General features: G+C 48.8%; 1 protein-coding gene across 2 annotated transcripts in view; it reads right to left on the reverse strand.

Annotated features, from left to right (window-relative positions):
• The window catches only part of SCNN1B (sodium channel epithelial 1 subunit beta), an 87404-nt gene extending 76596 nt beyond the window's left edge, over positions 1 to 10808 (reverse strand). The window contains exon 1 of one of the 2 annotated variants that reach the window (XM_033217755.1): positions 10537 to 10808. The gene's annotated coding sequence lies outside the window, so the exon portion shown is untranslated. The remainder of the gene's footprint in view (positions 1 to 10536) is intronic. The other variant, XM_033217756.1, reaches the window with a different exon arrangement.
• Positions 10809 to 11380: the final 572 nt, after the last annotated feature.

Genomic DNA, 11380 nt, shown 5'->3' on the forward strand with positions numbered 1-11380 from the left:
TGAGAAAATTGAAGGACAGAGAAATTAAGTAACTTGTCTGAGGTCACCCAGCTAATAAGTGGCAGAGCCAGCAGTCCAGGTTAGTAGCCCCCAGGTAAAGAATCGCTGCATCTTTTATGTACTCCCATCAGCCAACAAGATTTTGTTCGAATCTACATTTTGCAGTTTACATTATGTAAACACAATTTCTTTTTAATTTTGCAAATGCAAAATGATATAAAAATCCAGACTTGATTTTTTTTTGGACATCGGGTTTTTAACTTCTGTTGCCCAGGCTGGAGTGTAGCAGTGTGATCTTGGCTCACTGCAACCTCTGCCCCTGAGGTTCAAGCGATCCTCCTGCCTCAGCCTCCCAAGTAGCTGGGACTACAAGCACATGCCACCCCACCTGGCTAATTTTTGTATTTTTTGTAGAAACTGGGTTTTGCCATGTTGCCCAGCCTGGTCTCGAACTCTTGGGTGCAAGAGACCCATCCGCTGCAGCCTCCTAAGTGCTGGGATTACATGTGTGAGCCACCGCGCCCAGCCCAGACCTGATGCTTTTACAAATTCCCTAGGTCCCTGCTCCTTTCGAATCTGCTGCTTTTAGTATTTGGTCCAATTGCATCAGCCACCTTGTTCCAACATTATGCTTATTTTATTTTTATTTATTTATTTATTTTTATTTTTTTGAGATGGAGTTTTGCTCTTGTTGCCCAGGCTGGAGTGCTGGTGTGATCTCAGCTCACTGCAACCTCCACTTCCTGGGTTCAAGCAATTCTTCTGCCTCAGCCTCCCAAGTAGCTGGGATTGCAGGCCCCTGCCACCTGCCCAGCTAATTTTTGTATTTTTAGTAGAGATGGGTTTTCACCATGTTGGTCAGGGTGGTCTCGAACTCCTGACCTCAGGCGATCCACCCACCTCGACCTCCCAGAACCACTGCACCTGGCCATTATGCTTGTTTTAAATAAGAAGGTGTGTGGCTATAGTTTATAACTATAATATAATAAATGTATGGGGCAAACAAAACAAAACAAAACAAAACAAAAAAACTTGAAGAATGCCAAATTGTATGTAATGAAAGATTAGTCTCCTTTTCACCTAAGACCCGCAGTTTCACCTCTGAAAAAGGAAACACTATTACTAGCTTCCAGTGTGTACTCTAGATTTTAATGTGCATGTATATATACACATTCTCTTTTAGCAATACATCTGGAAGATTGTTTCACATCACTTTTTTTTTTCTTTTTTGAGACGGTGTTTCATCTGTCGCCCAGGCTGGAGTGCAGTGGCACGATCTCAGCTCACTGCAACCTCCGCCTCCCTGGTTCAAGCAATTCTCCTACCTCACTCTCCCAAGTAGCTGGGATTACAGGCACCCACAACCACGCCTGGCTAATTTTTGTATTTTTGGCAGAGACGGGGGTTTCACTATGTTGATCAGGCTAGTCTCAAACTGCTGACCTCAGGTGATCCACCCATCTGGGCCTCCCAAAGTGCTGGGATTACAGGCATGAGCCACCCGGCCCGGCCTCACATGCCTTTATAGAGAGCTACTGTTTTCTTTTTAATGGCTGCCTCCCAGTCTTTTATGTGGCTGTCCCAACACTTACAGAACTTAGTTCCTTTCTGACGGACATTTTAAATAGTTCCAATCACTTGTTCTCACAGTGCTGAATATCTTTGTTCTAACACGTTGTGTCCAATGCAGAGATAACCACGGGATCAATTCCTGCAGGTGAAATGTCAGATTCATAGCGTATATGAATCTTCAGTGTTGACATGTTTGCCTAACTGCCCTCAGAGTTAGGCCAAGAGCTTGCACCAATTTGCACCCTGACCACCGGCCTAGGCAGTTCACTCCCTGGGCTCCCTCATCTGAGGCTGGGCCATGGTGTGACTTAGGCCAGGAACTTGCCCCAATTTGTACCCTCACCAACTGAATTTGAGATTCCTGGTTTTCCTGCATCTTCATCAACACTGAGTGTTACTCGACAACCTGACAGGTTGAAAACAATCATTGTGGGCTGGGAGCGGTGGCTCAAGCCTGTAATCCCAGCACTTTGGGAGGCCGAGACGGGCGGATCACGAGGTCAGGAGATCGAGACCATCCTGGCTAACACGGTGAAACCCCGTCTCTACTAAAAAAAAAAAAAAACAAACAAACAAAAAAAAAGAAAACAATCATTGTGGTTTTCTTTTCTTAGAGTGCAGTTGAGAACTTTTTCATCTGTGTGAATTCAATGTATACTTCTTTTCCTGTGATCAACCAAATTATAGCCTTTGCTCTTTAACTTTTTGGGTGGGGTATTTAGTCTTTGATTTGCAAGAACACATTTCTTTTTCTCCTGAGACAGGGTCTCACTGTGTTGCCCAAGTTGGAGTGCAGTGGTGCAATCATAGCTTGCTGCAGCCTCCAACTCCCAGGCATAAGCCATCTTCCTGCCTCAGCCTCCCAAATAGCTGAGACTACAGGCATGTGCCATTATGCCTGGCTAATCATTCTTTTTTATAGAGATGGGATCTCACTATATTGCCCAGGCTGGTCTCAAACTTCTGGTCTTGAGCAAGCAACCTTCCCACCTTGGTTTTCCAAAGTGCTGAGATTACAGCCATGAGTCACTGTGCTCAGCCTACAAGAACCCTATCCATAAAATAATTCTTGGTCATAACAGTGGCAAGTATTTTAACTAGCTTGGAATGCCTGAGTTTATATGGTTTTTTTTTTTTTTTTTTTGGTCATGCAGAGCATATTAACTTTTATGTAGTCAGACTCAGCAATCTTGAAGGCAAAGCCTTAAAAATAAAATTATTGTTTTTATTTTTAAAATACAGACAGGGTCTCACTATGTTGCCCAGGCTGGTCTCAAGCTCCTGGCCTCAAGCAGTCCTCTTAGCTCAGCCTCCCTGAGTGCTGGGATTATGGGTGTAAGCCACCACGCCTTGTCCTTCTGATTCTTAATCAGTGCTTCACAGAGGATGTGTGGAGGGGCCTGCTTCTTGATTTGAGATCATCTGCAGGGTATGACTGTCCCCAACCTGAGCTTGACCTGGGGCCTCCTTAATAGTCCTCTTGTAGAGTTGAGATCATTTCCTACTGCCTACGACTTGTGCCTTGAACCATGTTTTCATGGGGGCCAAGAGAGAAGGCCCACAGGCACAGAGGAGCCTCTAAGAACAGGCTCTTTATAAGGTGGTTGTGATGGTTAACACTGAGTGTCAACTTGATTGGATTGAAGGATGCAAAGTATTGATCCTGGGTGTGTCTGTGAGGGTGCTGCCAGAGGAGATTAACATTTAACATTTGAGTCAGTGGGCTGGGAAAGGCAGACCCACTCTTAATCTGAGTGGGCACCATCTAATCAGCTGCCAGAGCAGCTAGAATATAAAGCAGGGAGAAAAATGTGAAAAGGCTAGACTGGCCTAGCCTCCCAGCCTACGTTTTCCTCCCATGCTGTACCCTTCCTGCTCTCAAACATCAGACTCCAAGTTCTTCTGTTTTGGGACTCAGACTGGCTTCCTTGCTCCTCGGCTTGCAGACAGCCTATTGTGGGACCTTGTGATCATGTGAGTTAATACTTAATAAACTCCCCTTTATCTATCTATCTATCTATCTATCTATCTATCTATCTTTCTATCTATCCATCCCTATGAGTTCTATCCCTCTAGAGAGCCCTAACTAATACAGTTGCAGTGGTGTGGGGGCAGGTCTTCAGCTGTCAGGGGCAGTCCTCACTAGGAAGCAGCTCCTCTAAAAGTCAAGTTTGCCCCAGGTCCTCAAGGAGGGGCAGACTGGAAGCTGTAAGTCTAGGATGTTGAGCAAATTTGGAAGAATAATAGTTCTAGGAACTCCACCAGCTCCCTTAACAATTTTTCTATCTGTAAAAAAATGGTTTCTTCCAAGCTCCAGGGCCGAGAGGGATATGCCTTTATCTTATGACATACCCCCCAGAGTATGTCTTTGCTGAGGATAGAACTCTGGACCATCCACACTCCCTTCTATTTTGAGGCAGATACAGGTGGCTGGAGGAGATCTCATTTGAAGTTTTACTGTAGGCCAGTGGTTCTCAAACTTGAATGTCCATCAGAATCACTGAGAGAGCTTATTAAAGTACAGATTGTGGCCAGGCGTGGTGGTTCATGCCTGTAATCCCAGCACTTTGGGAGGCCAAGGCAGGTGAATCACTTGAGGTTAGGAGTTCAAGCCCAGCCGGGCCCACATAGTGAAACCCCATCTCTACAAAAAAATACAAGAATTAGCTGGGTGTCAGGGCAGGCACCTGTAGTCCCAGCTGCTTGGGAGGCTGAGGCAGGAGAATCGCTTGAACCCGGGAGGTAGAGGTTGCAGTGAGCCAAGTTCATGCCACTGCACTCCAACCTGGGTGACAGAGTCAGATTCTGTCTCAAAATCAATAAACAAATAAGAAAAGATAAAATAAAATAAAATAAAATACAGATTGCCAGGCTCATTTTGAGAGTCTCTGATGTGGGAAGTCTGGGATGGGTGTGAGAATCTGCATGTCTGTTATTTAGAGACAGGGCCTTATTCTGTCACCTAGGCTGGAGTACAATGGCATGATCATGCCTCACTGCAGCCTCAAACTCCTGAGCTCAAGCAACCCTTCTGCCTCAGCCTCCAGAGTAGCTAGGGCTACAGGTGCGCACCACCATGCTTGGCTACTTTTTAGTTTTATGCAGAGATGGAGTCTTGCTACGTTGTTCAGTCTGGTCTTGAACTCCTGGCCTCAATTGGTCCTCTCACCTCAGCCTCTCTGAGTGCTGGGATTCCAGTTGGGAGCCACTGCACCTGGCTTGTACTCTGCATGTCTTTCCTTTTACTTTTTTAGAGACAGAGTCTTGCTCTGTCACCCAGGCTGGAGTCTAGCCCGGTAATCATAGCTCACTGCAGCTTCCAACTCCTGGGCTCAAGCAACCCTTCCACTTCAGCCTTGTGAGTAGCTGGGACTACAGGCATGCACCACCACACCTGATTGAGAATTTGCCATTTCTTTCTATCTTTTCAATGAATTCATTATGTTTTGAGCAAAGGTCTCGCTCTCTGTTGCCCAGGCTGGGATGCAATCAGGTGATCCTAGCTCATTGCAGCCTCAACCTCCTGGTCTCAAGCAATCCTCTCACCTCAGCCTCCCAAGTAGCTGGGACTACTGCCATGTGCCACTACACCCAGCTAATTTTTGAATTTTTTGTAGAGTCTTGCTATGTTGCTTAGGCTGGTCTCAAACTCATGGGTTCAAGTGGTCCTCTTGCCTCAGCGTTGCAAGCAGTTGGGATTACAGGCAATAGCCACTGCCCCTGGCATTTCCAATAAGCTCAGGTGATGGTTATGCTGCTGGTGAGGGGACTACACTTTGAGACCCACTGGCCTAAGTCATTCACTCCCTGGGTTCCCCCATCTGAGGCTGGTCCACCATGTGAGGCTAAGGGGTTTAAAGGAGCACATGCGGCCGGGCGTGGCGGCTCACGCTTGTAATCCCAGCACTTTGGGAGGCCGAGATGGGTGGATCACCTGAAGTCAGGAGTTTGAGACCAGCCTGGCCAACATGGTGAAACCTCGTCTTTGCTAAAAATACAAAAATTAGCTGGGCATGGTGGCGGGCTCCTGTAATCCCACTACTTGGGATGCTGAGGCAGGAGCATTGCTTGAACCCGGGAAGTGGAGGTTGCAATGAGCCGAGATCACACCATTGCACCCCAGCCAGGGTGACAAGAATGAAACTCTGTCTCCCCCTGCCCCCCAAAAAAGGAACACAGGCTTCATTCCAGTCAAAATAATGGTAGCAGTTGCTGTGTGCTAGGGACTATGCATTCATTCTGTCATTGAACCCTCCCAGCACACCTGTGGAGTGGGTTTTATTAGTACTAGTTCGACTTTACAGTGAGAAAACTGAGGCTCAGCAAGGGCTCACGGGCTTTGAATCAGGCCGATTTGGTGTCCAACTCCAGCTCTACCACTGACCCACTGCAGGATTTTGGGCAAGTGGTTTACTCTTCTTGAGCCTCAGTCTAACTCATCTGTAAAATGGAGATCACAAAACGCGACTCCCAGGGCATTATGACTACAGGGGTGATGACTACAAGAGCACCTGCACACAGTAGTTGCTCAAGAAATGCTCATCCCTATTCCTGCCTCAGGCCTCATCATGGCCTCAAGTTCCTTTTCTCACTTTTCAGATACATCTTCCTATCTTTCCTCCTACTCACCCTACTACAAAGTGACAATAGACTACATCACTTCTTAAACATACTTCCTTTGGTCATGCCTCTAGGCTTTTGTAAAGGCTGTTTCCTCTGTGTGGAATGCTTTTCTCACTCCACTGCTCCAGAAGAACTCCTATTCATCCTTTAAAACCCACCTTAAAAAGCCCTTCTCTTTGAACCTTTCCTTGAAATGTTCCTCTCTTGTCCTTGGCCAGAAAAGGTATTGCAGCATCTTATTTGAAGAAGGGACTCAAAGTATTACTTTCCTTCCTCCTTCCCTTACTATGTTCCTACCACATTTTATAAGGAATATAATTGGAGTATAAATCCACTGTTACAGGGCCAGGCAGGCAGGCATCGTTATCAGCCATTATCAGCATCAGCATCAGCAATGGTTAGACAGTGCTTACTTGAGTCAGGCGCTGTGCTAAGGGGTTCATGTGTGTTGACTCATTTAATGCCCAGCATAACGGTTTGAGGCAAATGCTATTTACTATGCCTGTTTTACACGTATGGAAATGGAGTCGCAAAAAATGCCAAACAATTTGCCTGAAACATGGGTTTCTTTCTTTCTTTTCTTTTTCTTTTTCTTTTCTTTCTTTCTTTCTTTTTTTTTTTTTTTTGACAGAGTTTCGCTCTTTTCTCCCAGGCTGGAGTGCAATGGTGCAGTCTTGGTTCACTGCAATCTCTGCCTCCTGGGTTCAAGTGATTCTCCCACCTCAGCTTCCCAAGTAGCTGGGATTACAGTCACCCACCACCACGCCCAGCTAATTTCTGTATTTTTAGTAGAGACGGGGTTTCACCATGTTGGCCAAGCTGGTCTCGAACTCCTGAACTCAGGTGATCCACCTGCCTCAGCCTCCCAAAGTGTTGGGATTACAGGTGTGAGCCACTGCACCTGGCCTGAAACTTGTAATTAATCCACTGCATAGCTGGGAGATAGAGACTGGCTGTGGAGTCTTTGGTGTTATCTTTTATATTAGCTGCCCTTTATGAATGAGGGGTGGGCCAGGTAGGGACTGTCATGCCCTGCAGGGTGCCTGCTCCATGTAAAGGGGCAGCTGAATGTCCGCCCTGGAGTTGCCAGCTTTTCTTTTCTTTCTTTCTTTTCCTTTTCTGAGGCAGGGTCTCACTCTGTTGCCCAAGCTGGAGCATAATTATGTGATCACAGATCACTATAGTCTCAACCTCCTGGGCTCGGGAGAGCCTCTCACCTCAGCTTCCCCCATAGCTGGGACTGTAGGTACATGCCGCCATACCCAGCCTATATATATATACAGCATATGTATATAGATAGATATAGATATAGATATAGATATAGATATAGATATAGTACAGACAGGTTTTTGCCATGTTGCCCAAGCTGGTCTTGATCTCCTAAGCTTAAGCAACCCACCCTCCTTGGTCTCCCAAAGTGCTGAGATTACAGGTATGAGCCACCATACCTGGCCGTTGCCAGCTTTACTGATATCTCAAGAGGATCCAGAAATATGGAGTCTTACATGAACTGATTTTTAAAATCTTGGGAATAATCTAAAAATTTGAAAGTCCACAGGCCTTCTTTGTGACTTTTGCTGTCTCCTATAGTCCAAAGGGGAGCACCTCAGCTCACTTTGTTTCTGTGTCTTAACTCAGGACCAGGCACACCTTAGACCCTTTGTAAGTAACATGACACTTCTGGACTCCACAGTGAGCTGGGCTTGGCTCTCAACAAGCAGAAATCTCTTCTTTGGTTCAGGACTCTGCTCAGGACCCTCTGGTCTGCACTTGGGGTGTGGATGAAGTCACAAACAGTGGCTGTAGACATCACCCCTGCCCCAGGGCCATCGCCAGGTCTCCCCTGTTCAGGAAAGACTTCCTGCTCACTGATGCTGATGAGTTGCTACGTTTTGTTTACATCACCCCACTAATCCACCTAACAGTTTGGGGAGGGTGCCATTATCATCACGCCCATTTTACAGATGTGAAAACTATGGGTCAGGGAGGGGAAGGGAATTGCCTGAAGTAGGAACTGGTGAAGCTGGGATTATAACGTAGTGTCTCTGATTCTAGCTTTTCATCAACCCGGATCATGGGTTCCACCAAAGTTTTAAGGGTCCCGTCATGCAGTCTACAGAAAACACACTCTCTTCATGCCACAGCCTGGACCTACAAAGTTTGTGGTACACAAATGGGACCCTGGACAGTCCAATCTGCCAGTCTGTGGTTCTCAACTCCTTTTGTCTGCTATTGGAGGGTGAGTTTGGCTCTGGGGGGCATCTATAGAGAAACCCTGGAGGTAGTCCTGATGGAACATCTGCCCACTGGGGCATGGCCAGGCAGAGCTAGTGGCCTGACTGAGTCCCAGCCTTTGGGACCAGCAGAGACTGTAGCTAGAGAGTTTGCCCTTGGCCATAGACAGAATAGAGGTGTGTGCACACACCTGTGTATGTGTATGCATGCATGTACACATGCTTGTGTGTATGTCTCACGTATGTGTGCATGTGTGTGAACATGCATAGGTACACATATATGTGCGTGTATGTATGGGTCTGTATGTGAGCAGTAGAAAAGAGAGGACCTCTTCCCCTAAATTCAGATTCTGTGAAGTTAGTTTAGGATAAAGAACAGGACATTGAACTTAACCCCGAGATAACAATTTATAGAAGACACTAAAATAAAAACCAACCTGAACATTTTTGCCACCTAAATTCCCATCAGTAGGTATTATCCATGGTGGGAATCCATGCAGCAATTTAAATAAATAAGCTGGGTTTATATGTAGCAGCATGGATAACTGGAGATGAGAGGGCTTAAGTTACAGAATGACATAGGTGAGTTATACCATTTCTACTTCTAGTTCTATCTTTTTGAAACAGAGTCTTGTTCTTTCACTCAGGCTAGAGTGCAATGGTGCCATCTCAGCGCACTGCAACCTCCACCTCCCAGGTTCAAGCGATTCTCCTGCCTCAGCCTCCTGAGTAACTGGGATTACAGGCACATGCCACCATGCCCGGCTTCTTTTTTTTTTTTATTTTTTAGAGATGGGGTTTCACCATGTAGGCCAGGCTGGTCTCAAACTCCTGACCTCAAGTGATCCGCCTGCCTGAGCCTCCCAAGGGTTGTACCATTTCTATTAAACATCCGCCTTCAACATTACTAAGTATTTTACATATTTTCTGTGGCTCTGTATATGTGACTGTGTAGGTGGAGGAAAACGTCTAGAAGGAAACACCCCAAATTATGAAGGTGGTTACCTTTGGGGAGCTGGGAGGGCAGGGGTGGAAGATTACAGAGGAGGAAGAATGGATCCCTGTGTTCTGCCTGGAATTACGTAGTTCAATGGATAGGCAGGTTGGGTCACTCATGGATGCTGGGATCTGAGACAGGGATGCTCAGGTCTCTGGGAGCTTTCAGACCCATCCACTGGGCTTTTTGAGAGCTGGGCTGCCAGGGACCAAAGCCGGTCTTGGTTGTTCTGCCCCCACTTCCTGGTGGAGGTGAGTGGGAAGATGTGCCTTTTGTGGACTGGAGCTCTCTGCTGCTTCCTCCCTAAACTCTGTGCCTCAGTTTCCTCCTCCATGCTAGAGTGAGAATGTCCCTGTACTATATCCCAGACCCTCTTCCTCCATAGCACACCTAAGCCATATGGCATTCTCCAGACATCAACTTAGCGCTGCAGAGTCCTCAGCGCCGACAACTGCAGGGCGTTCGGATCTGGCCTCCTCCACAGCATCACCCCAAATGGGACACTTGGAGAAGAAACCCACGTTCCTGGTCGCAACTGACAGCCCACGAGGTAGGCTCCAGGGTCAGACTGCCTGGGTTCAAATCTGAGCACAGCAAATTGTTCCTGGGACCTAGGGAAGCGTCCCCACCCTCTGACCCTCAGTTTGCACCTCTGCAAAACGGGGACAGCAAGAGTACCGACCCACAGGGATGCCCTGTGGGAGAAGTTAGGTCGCTTGAGCGAGGCGCTCTGCTGGGCTGCGCCCAGCAGGTAGAAAGCGCTCTCGAGTTTCATTGCTGTCACCTCTTGAACAACCTCTCGCTCCGCCCACTCCGTGCCAGGACTTTGCGCCGTCTCTGAGGTCCCAGACACACCGGGGACCCTTGCCTGGTCCCGCCTTTCGCACCCTGGGGGTTTTTCCCAGCCTCCAGCTCTCCCCTCCGCCCTCAATCGGTTCAGTCCCCAGGCCGGGTCCCCGGCGCCGCAGACAGGCACCCAAGCGCCCTCCCGTGGGAAACTGAGGCCGGGACAGGAGCGCACTGGCCGGGGTTGGGCGGGAGAAGGTGCGGCGCGCAGGACTCTGGGCAGCGCGCGGGAGACCGGGTGCGAACCAGGGGTCGCCGTCATACCTGCTCGGGCGGCAGAGAGGGGACACGGAGGATGCGTGCTGTCGGAGGTGGCGGAGGCGGCGGTGCGCGCTAAGCTGGCGGCGGCAGCCGAGTGGTGGTGACACTGGGACACCCGGCAAGCGCGGCGAGACCGAAGGGGAGGGAGCAGGCTCAGGGGCGGGGAAGCACCGGGAGCGCCCGCGGGTGGAGCATACCGGGCGCTACCGGCCTGGCCACACGCAAGGTCCTGGCTCCCCCGGCCACCTCCCTCGGCTCCCAATAAGCTCCAGCCCCCAGACGCAACGTTCAGGCGCCTGCACACGGCCCCCGCACGCACACGCTCCGCATTCTCCCTCCGCACCTTGGGACACCAGCGATACCCACATGCTCCACGAATATGTCCACAGACCCCTCATCCGAGTGTCCCCCACGTCCCCTCAGTACATATCACATGCCACGTATATGAACACTCCATCCCACCCCACGCGTGTACCTGTCCCGTTCACCTCAGCGAAGCATCCCGCTCACCTGTACAGTCGCGCCCCCATCACGTCCACACCCCCGCAGACACAGTGTCCTTTGGGCAAGTTGGTGATTTTAGGGGGACCCGTGCAGTCACTTTTTCCAGGAACATTCTTCCCTCTGCCTCTTTTACCTCCACCAAGGTGGAGACCTTCCAGATCTCAGTCATCCCCGATAGGTCCGATCTTTGCGTTAGAAATTCAAACAGCCCACTCAGAGGTTGGGACCTCTGGCCCCCTCTGGAGCGCCCACTACACCTGTGCTCCAGCGTCAGGGCACTGGCGGGCCTTGCGCGTTTCCTCGAATCTTCTCTTGCATTTCTTTTCTCTCCTCATCAAGTCAA

This window comes from Trachypithecus francoisi, unplaced genomic scaffold (assembly GCF_009764315.1).
Source record: "Trachypithecus francoisi isolate TF-2019V2 unplaced genomic scaffold, Tfra_2.0 Lachesis_group10, whole genome shotgun sequence".
Taxonomy (NCBI): Eukaryota; Metazoa; Chordata; class Mammalia; order Primates; family Cercopithecidae; genus Trachypithecus; species Trachypithecus francoisi.